The following is a 16,300-nucleotide window of genomic DNA, read 5'->3' as shown; positions in this document are numbered from 1 at the left end:
GCTGGGAATCTATAAAGTTCCCGGCATCAAAATTCCTCTCCATGACGGTAAGGACCCCCTCGGGACTGGAGGACATCTTCCTTTTCCTCTTAGGGTTAGGGACCTCTTCCACCCCGTCATCGACATCAGGGGCAGACGTCGAACCCCCGGTGCCTATCACCTCGCGGAAGGGAGAAGCATGAACCGTTTTGTCGCCCTCGACCTGGGCAGCTTGGGTCGAGGTCCCGGTTCCGTCAACCGTGGCTTCCTGCCCGGAAGTAGTTTTGTCCTCCGGAGGAATTGTAGACTTCTCGGCGGCAGATTTTTCATTGTCCCCTTCGTCGTCACTGGCGCAGAGGAAAGTTTGGAATAAGTTGGGAAGACCCGTCACCGACGCGGACATCTCCACTGCAGGAAAGCAAAGAAGGTCGGTCAATCGCCACAAAACATCAATAAAAGTAAAAAGGTAAAGGGTAAAGTAAAAGTTTCTCACAAATATAATTACGACCGGCCTCCCGGTCACCCATAAGGAGATGGGAATTTACTTGATTCTTCCCAAAGACTGCCATCAACACCTCGGCAATCTGCCTATCCACCGCCGACATGCCTCCATAAGTTACCTTAATAAAGGCGTTCGACCCTACTCCGAAACTCCAATAGGTCGGAATAAGGCGTACCCCCTCTAATGACAGCCAAAAGGGATGACGACCTTTGACAGGGCGGACCTTGAAATATTTGTCCTTAAACCCATGGTAGGAATCTTCAAACAAACCGAAAATCCTCCGACCCTGGGCAGACCGGAAGGACATGAACCCCTTTTTGTGTTTCCCCTCCTTTGAAGGGTTTGTGAGGTTGAAAAAGAAGAGGAAAACATCTACGGACACCGGCAGCTCGAGGTACTCACAAACCATCTCGAAACAGCAGATCGAGGTCCAACTGTTCGGATGCAACTGCGACGGCGCCACGGAAATTCGACTTAAAAGCGCCATTTGAAAGGCTGAGAACGGAATACGAACTCCGACTTGGGTGAACATGGACTTGTAGAACCAAATCCAGTCGGCGACTCGGGGGTGTTGGAAGTTGATTTCATACAATCGCTCGTGGGGAGCCGGGACAAAAACGTCATAATTGGCTTCCTCGTCAGTCCCTCCACACAAGTATTCGGCTTGTCGGAACTCGGTGAGCTCCTCATCGCCCATTTGGTTAGGCGAATCCTTCACGTCGGAAACGACCCAAGCATAGGGATCGTACGCCGCGGGGTTAGGGGAAGCCCGGGAAACCGTGCGAGCCATACCTACATGGGGGGACCATCCAGTCAGTCTAAGAGATCGGTTGCTCAGGCCGAATACAGACACTACCCCCCACGACTCCCCGACTAAGGCCAAACGAGACTAAAGCACGAAAAGAACGAGAAAAAACCTACCCTGGAATGGTACTTTCCCCCCTAACACATCTAGTCGCAATTAAAAGGCTACGCAACAACAGCAAAAAACCAAACAACAAGCATGCAAAAATAATGCATAAAAGGGAGAATGATTCGAAAGTTACCTGAATTAGTGGAAGGAGGACGAAGCAGTTGATAAAGAAAGATGCGAAGGGAGAGGCGCACAACAGCACTACAAAGAGATGTCGAGGTTTGGGAGCAAGAAGAAGGCAGAAAAAGGTAGATGCAAAAGAAAGAAAAGAGTGCCAAAACTGGCCTGTTTAAAAACTACCTCCCCAGGAAGCGCGAAACGTCTGGGGGCAGAATGGTCTTTTCAGCAAGGATTTTCCACCCCATTATGAGCATTTAATGCTCGGCACTGGAAACGATGCGACGAAACGGTTGCTTGTACAACCAAAGGACACGCGCGTTGGGGGCATATCCTTATCACGAACGGCCGACCAGACGATCCCAAATGAGAGGCGAGACAACACGCCATTGATAGCTCCCACAACTACCATTGGCGCGTGGGGGGCACTGTTACGGTCTGGCCCAAGGAACCGACGGGTCGACCCGGCCCGAGCTCCACCCGACCCGGTTCCGCGCCCTTCAAACGACCCGGACACGTGTCCTGTGCGACCCACGCACGGCTGCAGGACAGCGTCCTTGAGAATATGGGCCTGTCCTCATGAGGGGCCCACTACTGACATGTATATAAAGGGAAGATTGGCTCTTCCCCCGAGGTACGTCACCTTTCCATATCATTTTTCCCCCACCTGCGCACTAGCTGACTTGAGCGTCGGAGTGTCTTTGCAGGTGGCACCCCCCTTATCACCTCTCCAGGACAAGTGCTCGTCTACTCGGCAAACCCGCAACCAGCGCGACCAAAGCTAAAGCGTCCTCACCCCTTCACCTGTACACCCGATCTGTCCGGAACCCGACAACCGAACACATGCCAAACATAAAGTAATTTTGTAGTCAAGCAATCAAAATCACGATTCAGATTATGTAGAAAATCAGCAACAACAATTAGTTAGTACAGAAAATGGATGAATTGATTAGTTGCCGGTTTGAGCTATAGAATCAGTTATGGCTGTTTATTAGTTACTTCTGTTACAAGGACATTATTGTTATCTATCTTATTTATGTTTTCAGAGCTATATATATAGTTCTCTGTTGCCTCTGCCGCTATGACAAAGAAGAATGCAGAAAACTCTGCATTCTGTGTGTTCTTGATTCCCTTCTTCGATTTCTTGGTCATTTCTATTGTTAGTCTCATAAATAATATAAAAGAATGGAAGGTATACCTGCCGCAGTGTTTGTGTCAAACAAGTTGGCAAGCTACTAACAAAAACATAAAGAACAATAATTGGATAATCAATTTTATAATTAGTTTTATATATCACAAAACAATGTGGAAAAGCCACCATTCTTGATAAAGAAAGCTACCTCGTTCCTCGCGAGTCACTCCTAGGAGCAGCCTTCGTAAAGAGATTTAAAACGTCCTTTTAAGATATTTTAATAATTAAAATTTAACACATATAATTAATTAAATTGTATTATTTTTATTAAAATAAAATTAAATAAATTAATTTAATCAAAAAATAATAAATTAAATCTTAAATTTATTTAAATTAATATTATTTTTATAAAAAATAATTACAATATTTTTATTATAAAAATAATTAAAATATTTTTATTATATATATTAATTTTGAAAATTTTAAATTTTAGTTTTTTTTTCTTTGCCGTCATAATATATATAATCATTCTTTATAAAAAAATTATAAAATTAATTTAGACTAGTTTAAAATTTAATTTATTTATTTTTTTAATTAAACTGATTTATTCAATTTAATTTTAATAAAAAGAATATAATTTAATCGATTAAATTTTAATTATTAAAAAATATTATTAAAAAGATATTTTTAACATCTTTATTTAAGTGATTCCCAAAATAAATATACTAATGTTTTAATTTTATTTGATAAAATCTGTTTCAAAAAAATTTATTTGATAAAATCGCATCATGAAAGTAATTTTGGGTCAAAGTTAAACAAATTAATATATACAATATAATGATTCAAGATTTTCTATGTCATATAGATTGATTAGATTCTAATTTCTGAGGGTACGTTTGTTTCTAAGAACAGGACAAGACATTGAGAATAGAACATGACAAGATATTGATGGAGAGAGACATAAAATTTTGTGTTCTTTTATTCTATTTGGCGATAAACTAGAATAAATTATAAAAATTTAATTTATTCTTATTTTTTTCATTCAAAAAATTTGAGATGAAAAATATAATAATAAAAAATATAATTATGAAAAATTAACAAGAATAATAAAAGAAAAAATAAAAAATAAGTTGTGTTCCTTGTTAGTATTTTCGTGTCTTTCTTATTAAGATGGACACAAAATACACTAATTCAGTGTCTCTGAATACATTGTCTCTGTCTATATTTCTTTTGCCAAATACAATTTTGTGTCTCAATGTTCCTATCTCAATGTCTTGTCTTTATAAATAAATGCAGTCTAAGTTTTTATGATGTTCAACTTAAAATAATAAAAAAAGATTTATTGTCGCTAAAATACATTAAATGTTCAAAGCAATTAACAATTTCCACAATAAACCACTCCAACGGAAAAGTGGTTTGGGTAGTGTGCATAGCCAATCTAATATCTAGTGCCTTTTTTCTAATAGAATTTAACCTTTTTTTTTTTTCAAAGTTTATATAAAGAAACTTGAAGAATTTTGGGCTGACACAAAGAAATCACTTTAACGGGTTGCATTTCAATCTATCTCATCCAACCAATTTAAAATTAGATATTAAGTTAAGGTGTTTGCTACGGTACGATGATAAATTCATACGTACCGATACGTTAAAAATATGAACAAGTAGTAATAAGCCATGTGGAATTATTTTCCACGTCAACATTTAATTTTTTCTTTTTTAAATATATATTATATCACCACTTTTACTAATACACCCTTTTTAATTAAATAAAAATAAAAATATTTTTTATTTAATTTTATAAAAAATTTTAAACATCCTTATTTTATTTGATTAGACAAAAATATTCTTTTAAATTAATCAAATTTTAGAATTCAATTAATCCTAATTTTATAATTTTAAATAATTTAAACAACAAAACAAAAACATATAAAAAAAATCAAAAATCAATTCATCTTCTCCAATTCCTCTAATCATTCCTGTCTCCCTCTAAAGCAAAGCAAAACATATCAATAAAACTAAAAATCAATCGTTCTTCATCTTCTCCAATTTCCTTAATATGATTCGTCCCCCTCCCCATTCTGAAGCAAAACAGTGAAAGTCCCAAACAAAAACAACAAAACCCTAGCCCTAGGTTCTTTGCCGCCGTCCCCTGTCTCAGCGCTTCCGCTTCTTCCTCTTCCCTCTGTCCGGAACCCAGGTAGCTCGGCACGTCGTCCCATCTTCACTGGCTTCTCTGTCCGTGGCTTGGAGCAGCTTGCCATCGAGTCACCGCATGCCGTCGTCTCTGCTCTCGCCGTCGTGTCGCCGATCGCTGCTAGAACTGGGTCGCCGATCGCTGCCAGAACTGGGTTGCCAGTCGCTGCCGTTTTGGGTGCAGCAAAAGCTCTTGGTCAAATCAAACCTCTTGGAGTTGAGGTCAGTAATTTATGTCATTGTTCATGAATTTTTTCCCTTTGTAAAGAATAAAATTCAATTGATTGATTTGAACATAGTTTCATTTGTACAAAACTAAAAGAAATTTTTTTATCTCATTTCTTTTCTTATTTAACACTATCGAGTTTTCTATTGCATTCCATATTGCATATGAAATTAAGTTCTAGTTTCTTTTGGAATGTTTAGTTTGGAGTTGCTGGTGAATATTGTGAGTTACTGCATTTTGTGGTACAATTGCTAATTATAATTAATAATTCATGCTATGCCCAAGTTTAAAGTCCTGCATATGCAGGTTCATTTTGTAGTTGCAGCTTGTAAGAATATGATTAGTGGAAAAGGTATGAGGCCTGGAGACATTGTCACAACTTCAAATAGAAAGGCTATAGAGGTGAGAGTTTATTTGGTTATAATCACAACTTACTGTACACGTTATTGGAACATAGCATTTGTTACATTTTGATCCTGTTTCAACCATTACATTGCAGTCTTCTCATCTTTTCCCTCCAGAAATCATATATTCTTATATTGAGAACAGTTTTTGTGCTTCTTAGATGTTTAATTTTAATATTTGGATGCAATGTATTGGTCACTTGAATTATCGTAGGGCAAATCTATTGTAGAAATATCTGGTACAAATAAATATTCGTGTAAAATTGGAAATCAATGATTAGAGATTTTGTCCTCTAGGATCAATATAATTAAACATGTGTAGTAATTTTTATTATTTGTTTAATATAATATTACCATTTGAGATCAATTACTAAGAATTTGATGTTGGGTTTCTTTTGTAGGTTAACAACACTGATGCGGAGGGTAGGCTTACCTTGTTATGTAATAGAAACTCTGTTTTGTGTTGTAAATGGTTTGGTCTAATTTGACCAAGGTCAATTTACATGTATGAGATATAAGCTTTGCACTATTATCATGAGTGCCAATAGATACCAGAAAAAAAAATTAAAGCAAAGAAGCTTTTGCAAGAAGGGTTTTAACATGTTTTACTTGATACATGTGTCAATGAATCATTCAAATTTTCAAAACTTAATCCTTGACCAAAATTACAAAAAAATGCAACTCGTCACAACAATCACTACAATATGAGTGAATAAACATACTCTTGATTCAGTTAATTGCTTGTTGCAATTTATGTTATTTGATACTAATTTTCAGATTATTTAGTAAAAACAGAAGAAATAGAATATGAGCATACTTAATATGCAGAAAATAATTTCAGTTACATTTCTATTTTATGATGGTTGTGAAGAAAATTGTTCCTGAGTGATCTCAAGACTCAAGACTCAAGACTCATTCTATATAAATTCTAAACTGCATAGCCATAAGGATTATTACAATATTTTATTTGAAAACAATTGAACACATGCAGATTCTACCAGTAATATCTCTAAAGTAATGAAAGTTAACAACTATTGGTTCTCCCTGCTATTACTTTTAAAAATTTAAGCAAGTAAACATCCTTGATATTATTTAGTAGATACACACAACCCAGAACCTCTCAGAAAATGTTGTAAGAGTTGTAAATAATATTAACTGCAAAAATTTTACAACTATTCAATAGTTCTACACTTCAGGAATAGTTGGTAAAGATGACAGCCATTTTCTGCAGCCTCAATATACAGGACGTTCCCATGATGCTTTCTGCATGATTAAATGAACAAAAGCTCTCTTCCTTATATAAAGAGCTTTAGGTCAATTTTTTGGTTGAAGGTCTTCTTAATGTGCATGCCATCACACAAAAAACATGTGGTCTAGGATTGATGCATGGAGAGAAACCCACTGAACTAGTGAACCAGCAATCAGAAGCAATTTTCCTAAAGAATGAACAACAAATAAAACAATGAACACTGAACCCAGCAATAAAACATACAGCAACAATGAAATCAATGAATCAATAACGAGGTACTGAAAAATGTGTAATAACATGTTTGGTTTCATGTTTTAAAGTCTTAAAATCAATAGAGAAAAAGGGTCACTAGCTCATAGAGTTCTAAAGCATGCAAACAAAACAAAACACCTAGTATACTCTAGAATAGACTAGAAGGAAGGATGAAAAAGACCATTGAAAATAATTGATTTTCATACTGTGGCCCATGATTCATCCATGGAGAGTTCTAAATATATGGTCTTCAAACCAAAAACAGCTTTCCAGATATCATGATCAGTAAATACAACTTTGCTTGCTAACATCCATTCCATACAATGGGAACTGAAAAAACAACTATTCAGGCTATGCCGTAACTAATACATTGAACAATGAACAATGAACAATGAACAACAATCAGAAGCAATTTTAGTAAATCAACAACAAATAAAATCAGAACAGAGAATAAAAATCTAACAACCCTCAACCAAAAAATAAGAACCAACAACCCTAAACCTGTGAACCAAAATATACAAATAGAATTGAAAATCATGAATCAGAATTAACCCTAAACCCCTAAATCAAAACAGAACAAAAAGTTTAAAATTAAAAAACAAAATCAGAAGACGATGGAGGCTTAGCCAAGTATTAATTATAAATTAGAATCAATAAGAAGACTAAACCAGAATTTAAAAATAAAAATAGAATCAGAACAGAAAAAATAAACATGAGGCTTAGCCTCCATTACAGAAGACGATGGAGGCTCGGTGGGAACTGGGGTCGGTGGCTTGTCACTGCTGGGAAGAACGTTCCTGGGTCGGTGCTCGCTGGCGACGCTGGGCGCTGCTGGAAGAACGCTGCTGCCTGCTGGGTCGATGCTCGCTGGGAACTGGGAAGAAGGCTTCGGTGCTGGCGGCTGGTGGGATTGCGACTCTGCAAGGGTGAGACTGTGAGCAGCAGAGAGCGACTGCAAGATTGTGCGAGGGCGAGACTGGGAGAAGAGAGCGAGAGAAGCTAGGTTTCGAGAGAAGCTGCTCCAAGCCACGGACAGAGAAGCCAGTGAAGATGGGGACGGCGTGCCGAGCTACCTGGGTTCCGGACAGAGGGAAGAGGAAGAAGCGAAAGCGCTGAGACAGGGGACGGCGGCGGCAAAGAACTTAGGGCTAAGGTTTTGTTGTTTTTGTTTGGGATTTTTACTGTTTTGTTTCAGAATGGGGGAGGGGGACGAATGATATTAAGGAAATCGGAGAAGACGAAGAACAATTGATTTTTAGTTTTATTGATATGTTTTGCTTTACTTTAGAGAAAGACAGGAATGAATAGGGGAATTGGAAAAGATAAAGAACGATTGATTTTTGGTTTTTTTTTATATGTTTTTGTTTTGTTGTTTAAATTATTTGAAATTATAAAATTAGGATTAATTGAATTATTTAAAAGGGTATTTTTGTCTAATCAAATAAAGTAAGGATGTTTAAGATTTTTTATAAAATTAAATAAAAAAAATATTTTTATTTTTATTTAATTAAAAAGGGTGTATTAGTAAAAGTGGTGATATAATATATATTTAAAAAAAAATTAAATGCTGACGTGGAAAATAAATTCCACATGGCTTATTATTACTTGTTCATATTTTTAACGTATCGGTACGTATGAATTTATCATCGTACCGTAGTAAACACCTTAAGTTAAACATATTAACTAGTAAAAATCAATTTTAAAATAAGTAATAGGACAAGTGATGACAATTGGCATCCAAATTAAAAATAAAAAGGGAAAATTAGTGCTAATCATCGTCAAGAGATTTTTTTTTCGAAATGAGATAATTTTATTCATAAAACGAAAGAAATATATAGGTGTTTATATATAAGACGAGTAAAAGAAATAAGAAATTCTCAACGCTTTACTATAAAGATAACATCATATAATAATCTAATAAGAGAAATAAAAAAAGTAAAGTGTCACCAATTAGGAATTAAGGATTTGTTGAAGCTCCTTCTGCATCTTCAAAATCGACGCCATTATCTCTTCCATACTAGTTGATACATTATCAAAGATGAATCTGTTCCTAACCTTCCATAAGGACCAACTTAAAATCACCATCATCATCCTTTGAGAGGAGCTATTAAATTGGGTACGCAAGACCCCATTCTCAAGTTTCACTCAACATAGAAATCAAAGTCTTCGGTACCCTTTCTAGTAGCTAGTAAGCCCATTTTTGACCAAATTTCCTTTGATTTCTCACAATAGAAGAGGCAATGATTGATTGTTTCTGGAAATTGTAGGTATTTTCGACAGGTGGGTTGAATTGATGGGATACGATGATGAAGCTTTTGCAACACTGGAAGCTTTTCTTGGAAGTCCCTCCAGAGAAAAATCTTAATTTTTGTTGGGATTTTCATCTTCCACAATTCTCGTCACAAATTTCGTTATCTCATAATCTCTGGGCAAAATTCAATGGGAGGATGCGAGAACCCATAAGCCACACAGTATCTAGTACTCACTTCATACAAACCACTTTTATTAAGGGCCCAATAAATTTTATCTTCTCCACCCCCAATCGTTGTTGTTAGTACACGCTGACTAGTGCCCTCAGAAAAAATACTTCCAACTAAAGTCTGATTCCACTGACCATTAGAAAGTATTAAGTCTTTGACCATCAATAGTGGTTGATTTTGCAGATTGGAAGCTTCAGATGAAGGAATAACACAAGGATGTGGAGGAGCAAGCCAAGGATCGCTGAATATTCGGATACTAGACCCATCACCAACTCGTCAAACCAGCCCTTTTTCAACAACCTTAAGCCCTTTCAATATGCTACGCCAACCCCACGAAGGTATTATTTCGATTTCTACATTCATTATAAAACTGTATCAAAAATATTTACCTGTGAGGAGTTTAGATATGAGTGATTGTGGTTGAGAGACAACTTTTCAACATTGTTTTGCTAGTAGCGCCAAATTCTGAGCTCCTAGGTCCTTAAAACCTAGTCTATCATCTAATTTCGGTCTTGTCATAGTATCCCAACTAACCCATGCCATTTTTTGCTTTGTACTTTTTTTACCCCACCAAAATTGGGAGAGTATGTTGTGAATCTCCCTAATTAAAGTTCCAGGAAGGCGAAAACATGATAATGAATAAACTGGGATAGCCTCCCCAACAACTTTGATTAAAACATGTCTGCCTGCAGAGGAGAGAAGTTTTCTTTTCCACCCTTGAACTCGCTTCCTCACCTTGTCCTTGATTTCTCCGAAGGTGGCCTTTTTTTTATTTTTGAACTGTAGATAGAAGACCCAAATATTTATCCTATGCACCAATATGAATAATTTCCAATTTTCGAGCCTGTAGTAATCGAACAGTGGGAGAAGTATTATTACTAAAAAATAGAGCTGATTTATGTAAATTAATTTTTTTTTTCACTGAACCCCTCGTATGAGTGGAGAATAATGAGAATATTTTCACAACTATTTGCTGACGCTTTGCAAAAAAAGATTGAGTCATCCACAAACAATAAATGATTAATAGTAGGACATCTTTGATTGATCTGAATACCTTCAATAAGACCATTTTGCTCTGCCTTGTTTAGCAAAAAAGATAATCATTCTGCATAAAAAAGAAAAAAGTAGGGAGATAGAGGGTCTCCTTGACAGATACATCTATTTGGTTTAAAAAAACAAAAGGTTGACCTTCAACAATGACAGAATAAGAAACCGTAGTCACCACATCCTGTATCCAACCAATCCACCTAGATTCAGATCCCAGTTTCTCTAAAATGAACCAAAGAAAATGCCACTCAACATAATCATAGGCTTTGTTAATATCCAATTTAACAGTCATTTCACTTGATAGGCCCCTCTTCTTTGTCTTTAGATAGTGCATACATTCATGAGCGACTAGGACATTGTCTGAAATCAATCTACCCTTAATGAAGGTGCTCTGATTAGGGTTGATCAGCGAAGTCATAAATTTCTATAGTCAATGCACTAGTACTTTAGAAATAATCTTATACACAACCAAGGAAAGACTGATGGGTCTAACCTGCGTCATATCCTTTGAATAAGAAATCTCAGGAATGAAATAGATTTGTGTATAGTTGAAGCTCTTTAATAGTCTACCATTGACAAAAAAACTACAGACAACCTTCAAAATATTCTCCCCTACTAAACTTCAGTTAAATTGAAAGAATTTAGCCGTAAATCCATCATCACTAGGGGCACTCTAGGGGTGAACACTAAAGACCGCCCGCTTTATCTCATCAAAACTGACCGGTCTAGTTAATTTTCTGTTCATGGTTGCTAAAATTTTAGCTTTAAAATCTTCGAATGCATGTGCCGAATTAGCTTGGTTTATCGATGTGAAGATATCCTTGAAGTATGTTTCAGCTACTTGTGCATTTTCCTCATGAGTAGTAGCATACCTACCATCATTCTTTTTCAATTTTCAAATTTTATTTCTCCGAATTCTAGATTGGAATAATTGGTGAAAAAAACTTGTATTTCTGTCCCCTTCTTTAAGCCACTTTACACGAGATTTCTCCCTCCAATAGCTTTCCTCCCTAAAGTAAGCATTCTCAAGTTTATTTTCCAAGGCTTCAACCTATTCTCCCCCTGTAATACCCTCCTTTCTAAGAATTTCAAGCTTAAATGTGAGTTCACCAATGTCCTTCTTAGAATTAGATCTGTTCTGTTGCTGCCATTGAATAATACGGTGCCTACAATGCTTTAATCTTTGAGCGAAAACAAACATTGCTGAGCCATTCACCCATTCCTTCCAAGTTTCAGTGATAATTACCTAAATTTCTTCTAAATCACACTATCTCTCTTGAAACTTAAACTTCCGTTTAGATTTTTTCATGACCGGATTTGTATCAAGGATGATAGGCGCATGATCTGAACCATTTACTTCGAGCCGAGACCGCGAGACTGATGAAAAACGATCCATTCGCTCACCGTTTGCAAGTGCACGGTCAAGCCGTTCTCTGATCTGATCCTACCTTCGTCGCCTATTAGTCAAGATGAACCTTCTCCTAATCATACCCAAGTCCTTCAGTCCACCACCATCAATAAAATTTACAGATTCAGAAATAGATGAAGCTAATTTTAACCTCCCCTCCTTCCATCTCATCGAAGCTCACTATAGCATTAAAATCACCCATAATTACAACCTTTCCAAAGAAATATTGTACAAAAGAGAAAAGTTCTGTGTATTGGGTAGATCGAATCCCATACAAGCTATTTAAATGTGCTCCAATCAGTGTCCAAGAACAGTTCAAAGCAGTATCAGTTACCTTGGCAGCTATGAAAAACTCTTTTTCAGCCAGAATTTCAATCGTTGTGCCCTCCTTCCATGCTAAAGCCAATTCACACGCTGTACCCGTCGGACTAACAATCCTCTAATCCGTAAAATGACAAGATCTCAACTTATTTTTCACCAGACGAGATTGGTTTTTGTTTCACATAAAAATACAATCTCGGAATAGTGGGATTGGCACATCCCTTTAAGGTTATAGATTGTCAGGGGTCTCTTCAAACCGCGACAATTCTATGAAAAAATTCTCATGGCGAATTAAAGGGAAGAAATAAAGAAGGGAACAACGAGAGGAATAAAGAAAGGAATTGACAAAAGTCAAACATTGTCCTAGATGGAACAAAAATTCTGTTTTGGGAGAAACCCTAGCAAAGCAAGTTGAAGGAGTATGTACTCCTCACATAAAAAGCATGATGCCACTAAATTTTCCTAGGATTGTCAAGAGATTTTTTTAACTAACGAAAAATATCAATTATATCAAAATTATTAATAACAACCAAATATATATTATATTAAAAAAGGACCAATAAATAAGACTTGAAATGACAAAATTATCCTATTATTCTCTTTTTCTCTCTCTATTTCTTGCCATGTGTTTTCTCTCTATTATTTCCTTTTCCTCTCTCAAACATTTTTTGTATCTTGACTTAGATTTGCTCTTACTTTTACCTCCACCCTTTTGACCTTTGCTCTAATTTCTCTTCCTATTTTCAATGACTAACATTTTAGACTGTGACGAAAAAATTATGTGTCTTCCTTCTCATCTCTTCATTTAAAATTTCACCTTTAATAAGTCGCATGCTCACTATACCATTTGAAGCAGAATTAGTAAGAGAGATACGAAATATTTCCCAAGAATTTGATGGAGTATTTACCAACCACAATTCTTGAATCTCATCTTCAAACTTGATTCTCATGCTTGAGAACTAATCAAGAACCCCTTGAAATTCATTCAAGTGATCTAATATTTGTGATCCCTCATTGTATCTCAAATTCATCAACATATTCAACAAGGATAATTTATTATTACCAGATTTGAAAGCATACAAGGATTCAATTTGATTCCATAAAGCCCTAGCATGAGCCTCATTAGCAATGTGATTGTAAATATTATCATCCACCCATTGCCTAATAAAATCACAAAATTATTGGTATTCAAACTCTCATTCTTCATCTGTTTTAGACTCTGGTTTCTGTATAGAAGATACGAATAAATGTAGATTTTTAAAAAATAACAAATTCTTCATTTTTCCCTTCCATAAATGATAATTAGTGCCATTCAAACTTATTATCCTAGTAGAATTATTTGTCTCCATCTTTCAAGTAAGTTATAATTAAATGCATAAAACTGAGCTCTGATACCAAATGATGGGAATAAAACACACAATTTTCTACATGCAAGAATAAGAGGAGCAACAATACCCACTCACAACAAGTAATAACGACAGCACAATAATACCCAATAGCAGCAAAAAATCACATAAATAAAAAATTAGAGCCAAACTAACATACCAAGATTTTTAACGTGAAAAATCTCCTCAATGTGAGAAGTAAAAACCATGAGTCACCAAGATTAAGAAATAACTTCACTATGATGAGAAATAGAATACAAGAGAGTCACAAATTACTACACAAAACATGCATATAACAAGCCAAACAACCCAAGTTTCAAAGTTTACAAAACAAGAACTAGAAGATGAAAATACTACAAAAATAGAGCTGTTGTGTGTGGTCAATATCTTCAGCTACAGATATCAAATTAAAGATCCTAACGGTAAGAATGAAGAACCAGGTGCCTAAAATAGACTGTTCAAATTTGAGCTCGATCCAACGGTTAAAAAATCTGCATCAACCAATTTACAGAAACAATTTCATATATGTACGAAAATAACTTTCTCTCTTCTCTCCTCTCTAGTGTTTGGTGTTCTCTTACAAATGAAACCTTTCTCACTCAACCCTAACTCACCTCACCAACTTCAACTACTTAAAGGCTTGGATATCAACATTTGAGCTTTTCTCCACATAGGAAGGAGCAAAAAAATCTAACAATATTTTAATTAGTAAAATATAAAAATAATGTATTTAATTGTTAAAAAATATTTAGGTTAAAACAATACGGGTTAATTTTGATGCACTCAGAGTGTAAAGTAGTTTTACATGTGCATTCAATTACGCAATGTCACGCTAGTAAAAGTAACTACCTTTCACATTGATCATGTGAATGGTCATCCAAATTAAACGGATGTAATTGCACGTCTCTGTAAAATACTTTACACTATTATTGCATCAAAATTAAACTCAAAACAATATCTATAACAATATATAATAGTCAAACCTGTTTTGGTAAGTGTCCAAAATTCTTTTCCAATTTTCTCCTTCTTAATAATTTACCCCACTATATGTTAGTTATTCCACGTTAAAAAATTTCCACTACCACATCTTCTCTTATCACATATATTCACGTTCTCTCTTATCTCATACATTCAAGTTCACATAATTTCTATAATTAACTCTTTTCTACTTTACTATCTCTCACCTCACATTATTGTTACTGGCAGAATAGAAAAATTTTCTTCTCTTCTTATCCATCTTTTCTTGCATCTTTCTCACTTCACTTATATGGTTGTTTTGGTTAATTACAGTGACAATATATCAATGAAAGATTCACATGGAACTCGTCGACTGACTTGGCAAGACTATGACAGATAACAAAGACAAAACATGAGCGAAGAACAGAGGCAGCAATACTTGGCGAGGAGGCGTGCTCGTTACTGAGAGAGTATAAAGAATGTTTTGAATATAAATTCTTATCTTTGCTTTAAATTAAATACTGTTAAAAAAAATAAATAAACTTATATAATTTTTATAGATAAGGTAAAGTATTAAATTGGTCCCCTACGTTTGAGCGTAATCTTGTTTTGGTTCTTAAGGTTTAAAGTGTCCTATTTGAATCCAAAATAGTTTTATTTAGCATCAATGTAGTCCCATCATGAGGTCAAAATTAAATAATTAATAGAATGTCTTACATGACAGCAGTACAAGAACAAGATCGATAATTTGGAGGACAAGTACAAGTTCCAGAGGCACAAAATCAACCGTGGATGCATCAATACATTTATTTATCATTCTCTTTAGTTTTATAGAAAATATTTCATTTAAATTGTAAGACATTCAAGGTTAAATAAATGTATTGATGCATTCAAGGTTAATTTTGAGCCTCTAGAGCTTGTACTTGTTTTTCAAATTATCGACCTTATTCTTGTACTGCTGTTTTGCAAGGCATTCCATTAATTATTTAACTTTGACCTCATGATGGGACTACATTGAAACTAAATGAAACTTTTTTGGATTTAAATAAGACTCTTTAAACCTTTAGGACCAAAATAATATTACGCCCAAATATAGGAAACCAATAACAACATAATATTTTTTTAATATCTTATTTAATTTAAATTTAAAATTTTTATATGTTCTAAAAGTTAAATAATTTATAAAATTTATAACATATTTAAATATTTTTTATTTTTAAGTTTTAAATTATTTTATCAAATTTATAATTTTAAAAATAAAAATATAAAAATTAATCTCTTAAAAATAATATAAAAGCGGCTAAACCTATTGAACCACTAGTTTATTTTAAAGTAAAAATTTACATCCAGTTGTCTTAATATAAAGTTGATATTTAAAAATTGTTAGATAATAATTTAATCAAATTATTTAAATCATCTTATAGTTTTTAATCATCAACTTTATATGAAAATGCAGCAAAAATTGATCTAAAATTAAAAGAAAGGACGGGTGTGCAAGATCAGCACAGGATTAACCCAGCCGGTCGGATTAAAAATGGGCGAATTGGCCATAGGACTGGTTCGGGCAAAACAGGGTATTAGACAAGGAAAAGAATTGATAAAAGTTGGTTGACCCGACCGGTTTTGGTCAAAACCGGCATGTTTGACAAACTCAGATCGGTTCAAGAATTGTTTTTAAAACCCACACCCTAAAACGACGTGGTTTTGTACTAAAAAAACCCCAAATACATTGAAG

General features: G+C 35.0%; 1 long non-coding RNA gene across 1 annotated transcript; it reads left to right on the top strand.

Annotated features, from left to right (window-relative positions):
- The first annotated feature begins 4,594 nt into the window (after positions 1-4,594).
- LOC130944950 (uncharacterized) lies at positions 4,595-6,307 on the top strand. Its single transcript, XR_009072191.1, has 3 exons — positions 4,595-5,058; positions 5,369-5,464; positions 5,868-6,307. It is a non-coding gene; the product is annotated as an uncharacterized LOC130944950 (long non-coding RNA).
- The last annotated feature ends 9,993 nt before the right edge of the window (positions 6,308-16,300 follow it).

The sequence above is a fragment of the Arachis stenosperma genome, chromosome 8, assembly GCF_014773155.1.
Source record: "Arachis stenosperma cultivar V10309 chromosome 8, arast.V10309.gnm1.PFL2, whole genome shotgun sequence".
In the NCBI taxonomy this organism is placed as follows: domain Eukaryota; kingdom Viridiplantae; phylum Streptophyta; class Magnoliopsida; order Fabales; family Fabaceae; genus Arachis; species Arachis stenosperma.
Note: the sequence above shows the minus strand (reverse complement) of the source record. Positions and strands in the feature narration are given on the sequence as shown.